The following is a 10,821-nucleotide window of genomic DNA, read 5'->3' as shown; positions in this document are numbered from 1 at the left end:
GGCCCCATTACTGAGGGGTCATACACTGGCATCAAGAGCATATTCCAAAACCTTCAGAGTGCTTCTTAAAAGTTTTATTTCAATGCCCTTAAAGGCGACGAGGCCCTGTTGCCCATGACTCCACATAGCCCTGTTGCCTCACACATGGCCTGCCTGGGCATTTGCATCGTGTGCTGACAGCCTTGGAAGCTTTTCAGTTGAAGAGCCCTCCCATTGTACACAGTAATTTAGTCCCCATGACTGTACTTACTACTCACAGAGAAATTAAAAAACAAATGAACAAACAAAAACAGAAGAAACAGATATTACAGGTATACACATGTGACCCTTTTATGATATTGGAGGACCAGAAGTTCAGGCATCCAGAATCAGTAGGTTAAACAGAAAGAACCAAAAGAACAGCAGCCAATGTTCCAGTTTGCAAATTAGACACAGCCTTGGCATCATGAAGAAGTAAATAATAATAAAGAGGTAAACTGTCCATCAAACAATAGGACCATAGGTCTAATTTATCATTAAAAAAATGGAGCCAGTCTAATATCACCAGTGGCAGGACTTTCTCATGCAGCCCTGAAAGAGCAAAACGGCAAAGAACAAATCTAAAAAATTAGAAGTAGACGTTTCTTACACTGGCAAGAAAATAATCTTCTTGGTTTTGCCAGGAGAAAAAAATGAATAATATTCAAGTACTTCATTACATCTGGCAATTACAAGGACAGTGAACAGACTGTACTGAGAACATGCTTCTCCCGTGGCCAGTCACACTCCTGTTTTGTTCCTCGCATTAATCTCAATTCATCTTAATCACTTCAAAGTGGGAGAGAGTGGATGATATAATCAGTAGATATTTTTGGAGGGGGTAGTTATAAATGAAGTTTTAATTATACCTAAGGAACAATGATGCTGTTTTTCACAACAAGTACCTGTCTATTTTAATGCTTATACTTGACTTCTCCAGTAAGAAACGGTTGCTCATAATTTGGGTAAAGTCAAAGACCAGCTCCCGTCTCAACACCAGGTTAAAAAAAAGAAAGCCATGGTCAGATTCCCATTTCCAGCAGGACACTAGACCAGACTTTTTTAACAACCATTCCACCAAAACGAATTTTAAGGGCTGGATTAAAACATTCTTTAAAAATAAATTTAAAAGCAATTTCTGAGCAGAAAAGAAAATAGGAAATGTACACCAGTGGAAAACAAAGTGAAAGCAAGAGTCAAGAACAGTCAGTAAGCACTGATGGCCTGAGCCAAACTCTGGGAACCTTGGGCTCCTGTTATTGTCCTGGCTGAGGAATGAGGAGAGCAGAAGATAAGCTTAGAGCACATCCAAGGTGCAGATAGTAATAGAAAACCCTCTCATAAGGCTGGGTTTCCAAATGTTACATCTCTGATGTAGAAGGAAATTAGAAATACACTCCTGAGAAGAGTACAGCAATGAGACTTACCTTCCTCTACTTTGGCAGAGAAAAAGAAATTAATTGTGCAGAGAGGCTGGGCACATTGCCTCACACCTGGAATCCTAGTGAGCCAAGAAGGGAGAAGCCGAGGAGAGAGGATTGCATGAACCCAAGAGTTTGAGACCAGACTGAGCAATATAGTGAAACCCTATCTCTACAAAAAACTAAAAAATGTAGCTGACTATGGTGGTGCCAACCTGTGGTCCCAGCTATTTGGGAGGCTAAGGCAGAAGGCATGACATAATGAACTTCAGAGGCAAAAGTGTAAAATCTGAAAAGTATACTTACAATAATTTAAAACAAGAGACAATTAGATTGAGAGCTGATATCTTCACAGAAACACTTGAATCTAGAAGTTGAGCCATATCTATAACTTCCTGAAATAAAATTTCCTTGTAAAAACATCCATACTTCCCAAAGCAATCTACAGATTCGGTGCAATCCCATTACAATTTCAATATTATTTTTAGCAGAAGTAGGGAAAACATCAGACATTCTTATGGAAACACAAAAGTCCACAAATAGCCAAAACAATCTTGAACAGAAAGAACAAAGCTTCAGGAAGCATACTCCTCAATTTCAAAATATAAAGCAATTGAGATCAAAGCAGCATGGTCCTAGCATAGACACAAGACACGTCTACCAACAGAACAGGATAGAAAGCCTAGAAATCACCTCACGCATATGTGGTCAATTGATTTTTGGCAAAGGTTCAAAGAACACACGCTAGAGAAAGAACAGTCTCTTCAATAAATTATGCTGCGAAAACTGGTTATATAAACATGCAAAAAAATTTTTTTTGATCCTTATCTCACACCGTATACAAAAATGGATTAAAGACTTAAATATAAAACCTGAAACTGGCTGAGGTAACTCACGCCTGTAATCCCACCATTTTGGGAGGCCGAGGTGGGCGGATCCTCTGAGGTGAGGAGTTTGAGACCAGCTGGCCAACATGGTAAAACCCTGTCTCTACTAAAAAAGAAAATACAAAGTGGGTGCCTATAATCCCAGCTACTCGGGAGGCTGAGGCAAGATAATTGCTTGAACCGGGAGGCAGAGGTTGCAGTGAACCGAGATCGCACCACTGCACTCCTGCCTGGGCGACAGAGCAAGACTCTGTCTCAAAAAAAAAAAAGACCTGAAACTGTAAAACTAGTGGAAGAAAATAGTGGGGAAAGCTCTAAAATATTGGTCTGGGCAACAAGTTTTTAAAATAAACCTCAAAAACACAGGCAACAAAAGCAAAAATACACAAATGAGATGGCATCAAACTAAAAATCTTCTGCAAGGCAAAGGAAACAAAGTGAAGAGACAGCTTATAGAATGAGAGAAAATGTTTGTAAACCATACACTTGATAAGGAATTAATATCCAAAATATCTGAGGTACTCAAAAAGCTCAATAGCAAGAAAACAAATAACCCAATTTAAAAATGGGCTATAATCTCAGCTACTCTGGAGGCTGAGGCAGGAGAATCACTTGAACCTGGGAGGCAGAGGTTGCAATGAGCCGAGATCACACCACTGCACTCCAGCCTGGGCGACAGAGTGAGACTCCATCTCAAAAAAAAAAAAAAGGAACATATATGAATGTGTCTAAATCAACAAATAAAAAAAATCTAACCCAATAAAAACAGTCAAAGAAATTGAGTCAGCATCTCACAAATGAAATAGCAGTGTTCATAAGTATATGGAAAGATATTCCATCAGTTCAGTACTCATTAAAATGCAAATTCAAGTAAAATACACACCATATTAATGACACCAGACTAATAGCCATACTTTTTACTTCTGTAAATTAATGTTTTGACATCCATCTAAAAGCCTATTATATACCTCTAAGCAAATTATGACTTACCCACACACATTTGGAGCCCTTAGATGGCTTTAAGCTGTATATGTCATAGTGAACATCAACTTCACAGGCAGACCACTTTCCAACATAGTCAATCTTAAATCTACTTGCCCTGCCTCATCCTACCCTTTCCAAAGAGATCACAATAAAGCTATGTGCTGTGTTCTCTCCAGGAAAATACAAATGTAATAAAACCCTAAAACATTCCCCATGTCTCTCTTGATATGCGTTGGGTCTTATCACACCTTACTCAAGGTAATATGACTACTACAAATGAAAAGGTGAAAAAAAATCTGAGAATTTGGAGTAGAGGGACCCTTGTACAGAGTTGGTGGAGAGTGTGAATGTGTACAACTACTTTGGAAAATAATTTGACAATACGTAGTAGTGCCAGAGAGGTGTACCCCTTTAACCCAGCAGTTCCAATCCTAAATGGAAAGTTGAAACATACCACAGTGGTATTTTTCAATTTTTTAAACTTTTTATTTTATGGCTATACTTTATACACATGCAATCATGTGATATGTCTTATATCTATTCAAAATGTATTAAAACTGTCACTTTTGGAAATTACATTCTGAAAATTAAGACCTCTTCCCTCGCATAACAGATTAAACCAGGAAAAATCAAGAAAATTGTATTTATGTTAGAAGAGCCCTACATGCTTTCAACTTTATTCGATATTTTTTACCTATTCACTTGAGTAAAATCAGTCACTCTGGCCAATTTTTCCTATGAAAATGAAAGACTTGTACCACCTGAGACATTGTAATTTAGTGACAATGTGAGTCATTCTTGTTTTTAAATTGACAAGTAAAAAATGCATATATGGCATTTATGGTGTACAACATGTTTTGTTATGTGTATACATTGTGGAATGGCTAAATCAAGCTATTTAACATATACATTACCTTACATTCCAGACTTTTGTGGTGAGAGCACTTAAAATCTACTTTCTTAGCAATTTTCAAGTGTCGACTATATTATTATTAACTGTGGTCACCCTGATACACAATAAATCTCTTGAATTTATTCCTCCTGTGTAACTGAAATTCTTTGTTCTTTGACCAACATCTCCCCATTCCCTAAAGTCTCTGGTTATCACCATTTTACTCTTTGTTTCTGAGAGTTAAACCTTTTTAGGCTCCACATGTAAGTATCCACATATAAATAGCCACAGGCTGGGACTGACATGGCCATTAAATTATATCATATATATTTAGTTCTAAATAATCCTACTGGCAGCAATTCATACTCAAATTAGTGCCAGTGTGAGTAGGTGTGGCTAACTACTTTGTCAAACATTAAGATATGGTAGAGAATAGAACTGATAAGGTCACTGTGTTCATGGATATTAAACAAACTTTCACAAGTAATTAATGAAATGATTCAAGGAGGGCAAAGTGCCATGAAAAAGTACAGAGAGTAATGAGAAAGGCTTCTAATGCAGTGGGAGGAGGGTAGCAATCAGCTCAGGGATGATTTCCAGGCAGAAAGATCAGCCTTGTGAGGCTTTGGGGGCAGAGGAGAATGCTGCTGTAATTCAGGAAAACATCTCTATGCAAGCCATTAAAGACGTTTTTTATTTTTTTCTTTAGGCACCTCAATTTTTGAATTATCACTTATTTTTTATAAATCCAATATCTCTGACTTACATGGATTCTTCCCATATGCCTTAAAACAGGGGTCCGCAGTCCAACCCCTGGACCCCTACTGGTTGTGGCCTGTTAGGAACCTATTAGGTACGGGCTGCACAGTAGGAGGTGAACTTCGGGGGAGTGAGCATGACCCCCTGAGCTCCGCCTCCTGTCAGATCAGCACCAGGAATTCTCATAGGAGCACGAACCTTACTGTGAACTGCACGTGCAAGGGATCTAGTTTATGACAATCTAATGCCTGATGATCTGATGTGGAACAGTTTCATCCCAAAACCATCCCCCCACCTCCGCCCCACCTCCCCTAACCCCATCCATGGAAAAATTGTCTTCCATGAAACTGGTCCCTACTGCAAAAAAGGTTGGGGACCGCTGCTTTAAAATACTTCCTTGAAACAAATTAATACAATAACAAGACAAACATAACAAGTCAAGGTTATGATCATGTCAACAGATACAGAAAAAGCATTTGATAAAATTAACACCCATTCATGATTTTTAAAAAAACTCAGGAAACCTGGAATATAAAGGAATGTTTTCAACATGATAAAAGGCACCTATGAAATATCTGTAGCCAACATCACACCCGATGGTGAAAGCCTGAATTCTTTTCCCCTAAGATCAGAAAAGAGGGAAGGGTGTCCACTTTGACCACTTATATGCAGCATTGCAGTGGAGTGTCTAGACAGTGCAATAGGGTAAGAAAAAGAAATAAGAGACATACATACTGGAAAGGAAATAATAACTCTTCACAGATAAATTAGTCATCTTTATAAAAAATTCTGAAGAATATGTAATCTAATAAGTGCATTTATGAAGGTCGCAAGATACAAGTTCAACATAAAAAATTAATTTTATTTCTATACGTTAGCAACAAACAATTGGACATTGAAACTACAGATAATACAACTTAAAGCATTAGAAGATTAACAAAATATATTAAAGCATACAGTAAAAACTACAAACCATTGCTAGGAGGAAAGAAGAGCTTAAAGATATGGGGAGATACACTGTGTTCAAAGATTGGAATACTCAACATTGTTAAGATATCATTTTCTTCAAATTTACCTCTAGATGCAATACAGTCTCAAAACCTAGTGGACTATTTGTGTAGAAAATTGGAAATATGTTCTAAAACTTATGCAAAAATACAAAGAATCTAGAATAGCCAAAATAATTTAGGAAAATAACAAATTTAGAGGTTTCACATTACCATGTTTCAAGTGTTACTGTAAACCTACAGGAATCAATACAGTGTAGTATTGGCATATGTATATACACATAGATCAATGAAACAAATAGGAACAAACATGTCCACAAATATGCCCACAATTTTCTTTGTAAAATGTCAGTGTAATTCAACAGAGAACAGACATCCTTCTCAACAAAGGGTGCTGGAAAAATTATCTGGCCGGGTGCAGTGGCTCATGCCTGTAATCCTAGTGCTTTGGGAGGCTGAGGCAGGCAGATCACTTGAGGTCAGGAGTTTGAAACCAGCCTGGCCAACATGGTGAAACACCATCTCTACTAAAAATACAAAAAAATTAGCTGGGCATGGTGGCAGACACCTATAATCCCAGCTACTTGGGAGGCTGAGGCAGGAGAATAGCTTGAACCTGGGAGGCAGAGGTTGTAGTGAGCCAAGATCACACTACTGCGCTCCAGCCTGGGCAACAGAGTGAGACTCCATCTCAAAAAAAAATTAAATATAAATAAATAAGTAGCCCATCAACCAAACAACCTTTTTTCTTATACTCTATCCTCAAACTATACAGAAAAATTAAGTCAAAACATTTCATAGACCTAAATATAAGAGCCAACCCATAAACTTCTAGAAGAAAACGATAGAATAAATTGGATAGATGTATAAATATGTGGATAGATATAAAATAAGATTCAAAAACTACAAGCCATAAATAAATTGATAATTAGACTATATCAAATATTTTAATGAAAGTTTCTGTTGAACATTAGAGTATGAGAGAAACTGAATATACAAACAGAAAATGTCCAGATCATATATAAAAATAGAATTTTGACTCACAACCTACACCAAGCTGCCCTAGTAACCAACTACTATTGACAATTAAAATAAGGAACCAACCCAAATGCCCATCAAGAATAGACTGAATAAAGAAAATGTGGTACATATACACCATGGAATATTATGCAGCCATAAAAAGGAATGAGATCATGTCCTTTGCAGGGACATGGATGAAGCTGGAAGCCATCATCCTCAGCAAACTAACACAGAAACGGAAAACCAAATATTGCATGTTCTCATTCACACATGGGAGTTGAACAATGAGAACACATGGACACAGGGAGGGGAACATCACACACCAGAGCCTCTCAAGGGGTAGGGGGCAAGGGGAGGGAGAGCATCAGGACAAATGACTAACAAGTGCTGGGCTTAAAACCTAGATGACAGGTAGATAGGAGCGGCAAACCACCATGGCACACATATATCCATGTAACAAACCTGCACGTTCTGTACATGTAACCCAGAACTTAAAAATTTTAAAAAAGAAAAACAAGCTAATTTTACAAGTTGGAAAAAAAAAACAAAACAAAACCGGAAGCCAGGCTGCTCTAAGTCAGGCTTACAGAAGACCAAATTGCTATCTCTAGTGACAATGCAGGATGCCAAACTAATAACTAATAATACATTCTATAACATTTGGCTCAGAATGGCCAGGACTTGATTTGTAACTGACAACCTCCCTAATTTTTGTCCCCACTTCCAACTTTGGACCAATCAGAGAAAGCCAAACATAATAAATTGCACAGGATGCCCCATTTCTCCTTAGCCCACCTGCAGCTTTCCCACACCAATGGGCTTCATACAAGGCATACTGGTGCCTTCCCTCTTCCTACTGTAAAGCTTTCCCACTCCTCTGCCTGCCTTTGGCCTCTGACAAAATGCAAGTGATGGTGGCTGACTCCCTTCCAAGCTCGGAATAAAGAGCTTCTGCCCTTTCTAGTTTTGGCGATCTTTCTTTGCTTCCACATATATTATTTCCATTTTACAGAGGAAAAAACGCCCAGAAATGGTAAAAATCACCCACGTTTCTGGGAAAGCCTAGGTGTTTTCATCTCTTTGCTTTGTACCTGGTTTATATTTGTCTACCAGTGAAACTCTTAGTACAAAGAGATTCTCTATAAATTTTGTTTGAACGGCTGATCCTAGAACACATAACAGGTGTGCTGTTCTTTTTTCATTACATTGTAGGTCTACTTAATTTTGTATTAGGTTGGTGCCGAAGTTAATTGCAGTTTTGCCAGTTACTTTGGCACCAACCGAATATATTAATCAGGTTCTTGCAAAAGCCATTACTCCATGTCTTAGTTTTCTTCTATCAAGCTCATGTCTGTTTGCTTCAAATTATGTTTCTTCTTGTTTGTTCATTTTTGCTTCTACCTCAGTAAAAGCCACAGCAATATCTCTTTGCTACCTTTATCACTTGGGAAATGTGTTTACCTGTCTAGCTGTAACAAATTAAGAACAAATTGCCTCTGCTTTTATCATTTGGTTGGTCTTTGTTTAGTTCTACAGGTGCAAGGTAGTGTAGCCTTGGTTCCTGTCTATCCCAGTATGACAGAAAAGATGGAAAACATACTCTTCTCACAAAATACCACGAAGCTTTGGCCTCAAAAATTTCCATTGCATCAACAAAATCAGAAGAGTTAGTGGCAACAAGGGGTTTAGATAAATGCATGATTACCTGGGACTGTAGGATTGCTGAGGAATGAAGTGGTAACCAGTGGCAGCACTGCTGAAGAGCAGGGAAAATTCCTGGTAACATTATTAGATACCCCTAGGGATTCTCATAAATACTTGTTAGAGTTCTTTCCAGGCATAGGAATATTCGAGGGTGGAGATAAGAGCTGAGAAATGTTGATTATTGTTAAAGTGACCGCATTTTCAACTTGGACATTTGGGTTCTGATTGTAAAATAAACGTTTGTAAATGGAATTTTCCCTATTGACCAATAAATACATTCAGAATTGATTTATTTGATTTTTACATTGTTCTCTTTCCCTTTTCCTACAGTAGGCACCTTTCCTCCTATTTCTTCCAATAACCCCATTCCCCATTATCTCATGGAATGGTGGAACCTGGTACTTAATTTTTTTAAGTGAACCTCTTGTTCAAGCATAACATACACAAAAGTACTCAAGTCACAGGTATAAAGTTTGATACATTTTAAGAAAATGAGCATGTCATCAGAACTCTGATATCAAGAGAGTACATCACCAATACCCCAGAAACTTTTTCTGTGCCTCTTTCCAGTCAGTAGCCACCATCCTCAGTATAATCATGATTTGTATGGTTTTCACCTATCTATAAATGGAATTGAGTGATACATATAGTTTGGTGTCTAGCTTCTTTTTCACAACATTGTGTTGTGCACAATTGTAATTTGTTCATTCTCTTTGCTATATAATATTCTGTTGAACAAATATGCCACATTTTAATTATCCCCTTGCTATTAATGTGCATGTGGATTGTTTCCAGTTTGGATCAATTATAAATAGTGCTGCTATGAATATTCTTTTGGGTTTTTTTTTGAGATGGAGTTTCGCTCTTGCTGCCCAGGCTGGAGTGCAATGGCACGATCTCGACTCACCACAACCTCCGCCTCCCAAGTTCAAGCAATTCTCCTGCCTCAGCCTCCCAAGTGGCTGGGATTACAGGCATGCACCACCACGCCCCAATAATTTTGTATTTTTAGTAGAAACAGGGTTTCTCCATGTTGGTCACGTTGGTCTCAAACTCCCAACCTCAGGTGATCCACCCGCCTCAGCCTCCCAAAGTGCTGGGATTACGGGTGTGAGCCACCACGTCAGGCCGAATATTCTTGTATGTGTCTATTGGTTGACACGTGCCATATATCCAAGAACAGAAATGCTGTGGCATAGAGTGGGAGACAGATATTCAGCTTAGTAGATCCTACCAAGATGTTTTCCAAAGTGATTACGCAGTTTTCACCAGCAGTGCATGAAGGTTGCATGGCTCCCCTTTCCCACTAATTCTTTTATTTAAATTTTACTTTTAAATGTATTGAAAATACTTAAGGTATACAACATATTTTGATAAACATAAACATAGTGAATGATTCCTATGTTTATGATTACTAGTCCTTTAAATCTCTCTTAGGAAATTTTCAGTGTACAATACAACATTAACTATAATTATGTGGTTTTAAATTTTTGTTTATTTTTTCGTGACAAGGTCCACTCTGTCACCCAGGCGGGAGTGCAGTGACACCATCATGGCTCACTGAAGCCTCAAATTCATGGGCTCACCCTTTTGAGCAGCTAGGACCACAGGTGAACACCACTACACCCAACTAATTTTTTTAAAGTTTTTGTTTTAGAGATGGAGTCTTACTCTGTTGTCCAGGCTGGTCTTGAACTCCTGACCTCAAGTGATTCTCTTGCCTCAGCCTCCCAAAGGACTGGGATTACATGTGTGAGCCATCGTACCTGGCTGTAATTATCATAGTATACATTAGATCTCATTGTATAATAACTGCAGGATTGTACCCTTTGACCTACATGTTGCTATTTTTCTCCCTTCCCTTCCCTTCCCTTGTTAAACAAAATTTTACCTGTTCCTGTGTATTTGAATATTTTTTAGATTCTGCTTATGAAATCATGTGGTATTTTTCTGTGTCTAGTTTATTTAATTTAGCATAATGACCTCAAGTTTCATCTATGTGTTTGCAAATGGCAGTATCTGCTTCTTTTTTAAGGCTAATATTCCATTATACATATATATATGTGTATATATATATACACATATATATATTATATATATACACTATATATATAATATATATAATATAT

Source organism: Pongo pygmaeus, chromosome 7 (genome assembly GCF_028885625.2).
Source record: "Pongo pygmaeus isolate AG05252 chromosome 7, NHGRI_mPonPyg2-v2.0_pri, whole genome shotgun sequence".
Lineage (NCBI taxonomy): Eukaryota > Metazoa > Chordata > Mammalia > Primates > Hominidae > Pongo > Pongo pygmaeus.
Note: the sequence above shows the minus strand (reverse complement) of the source record.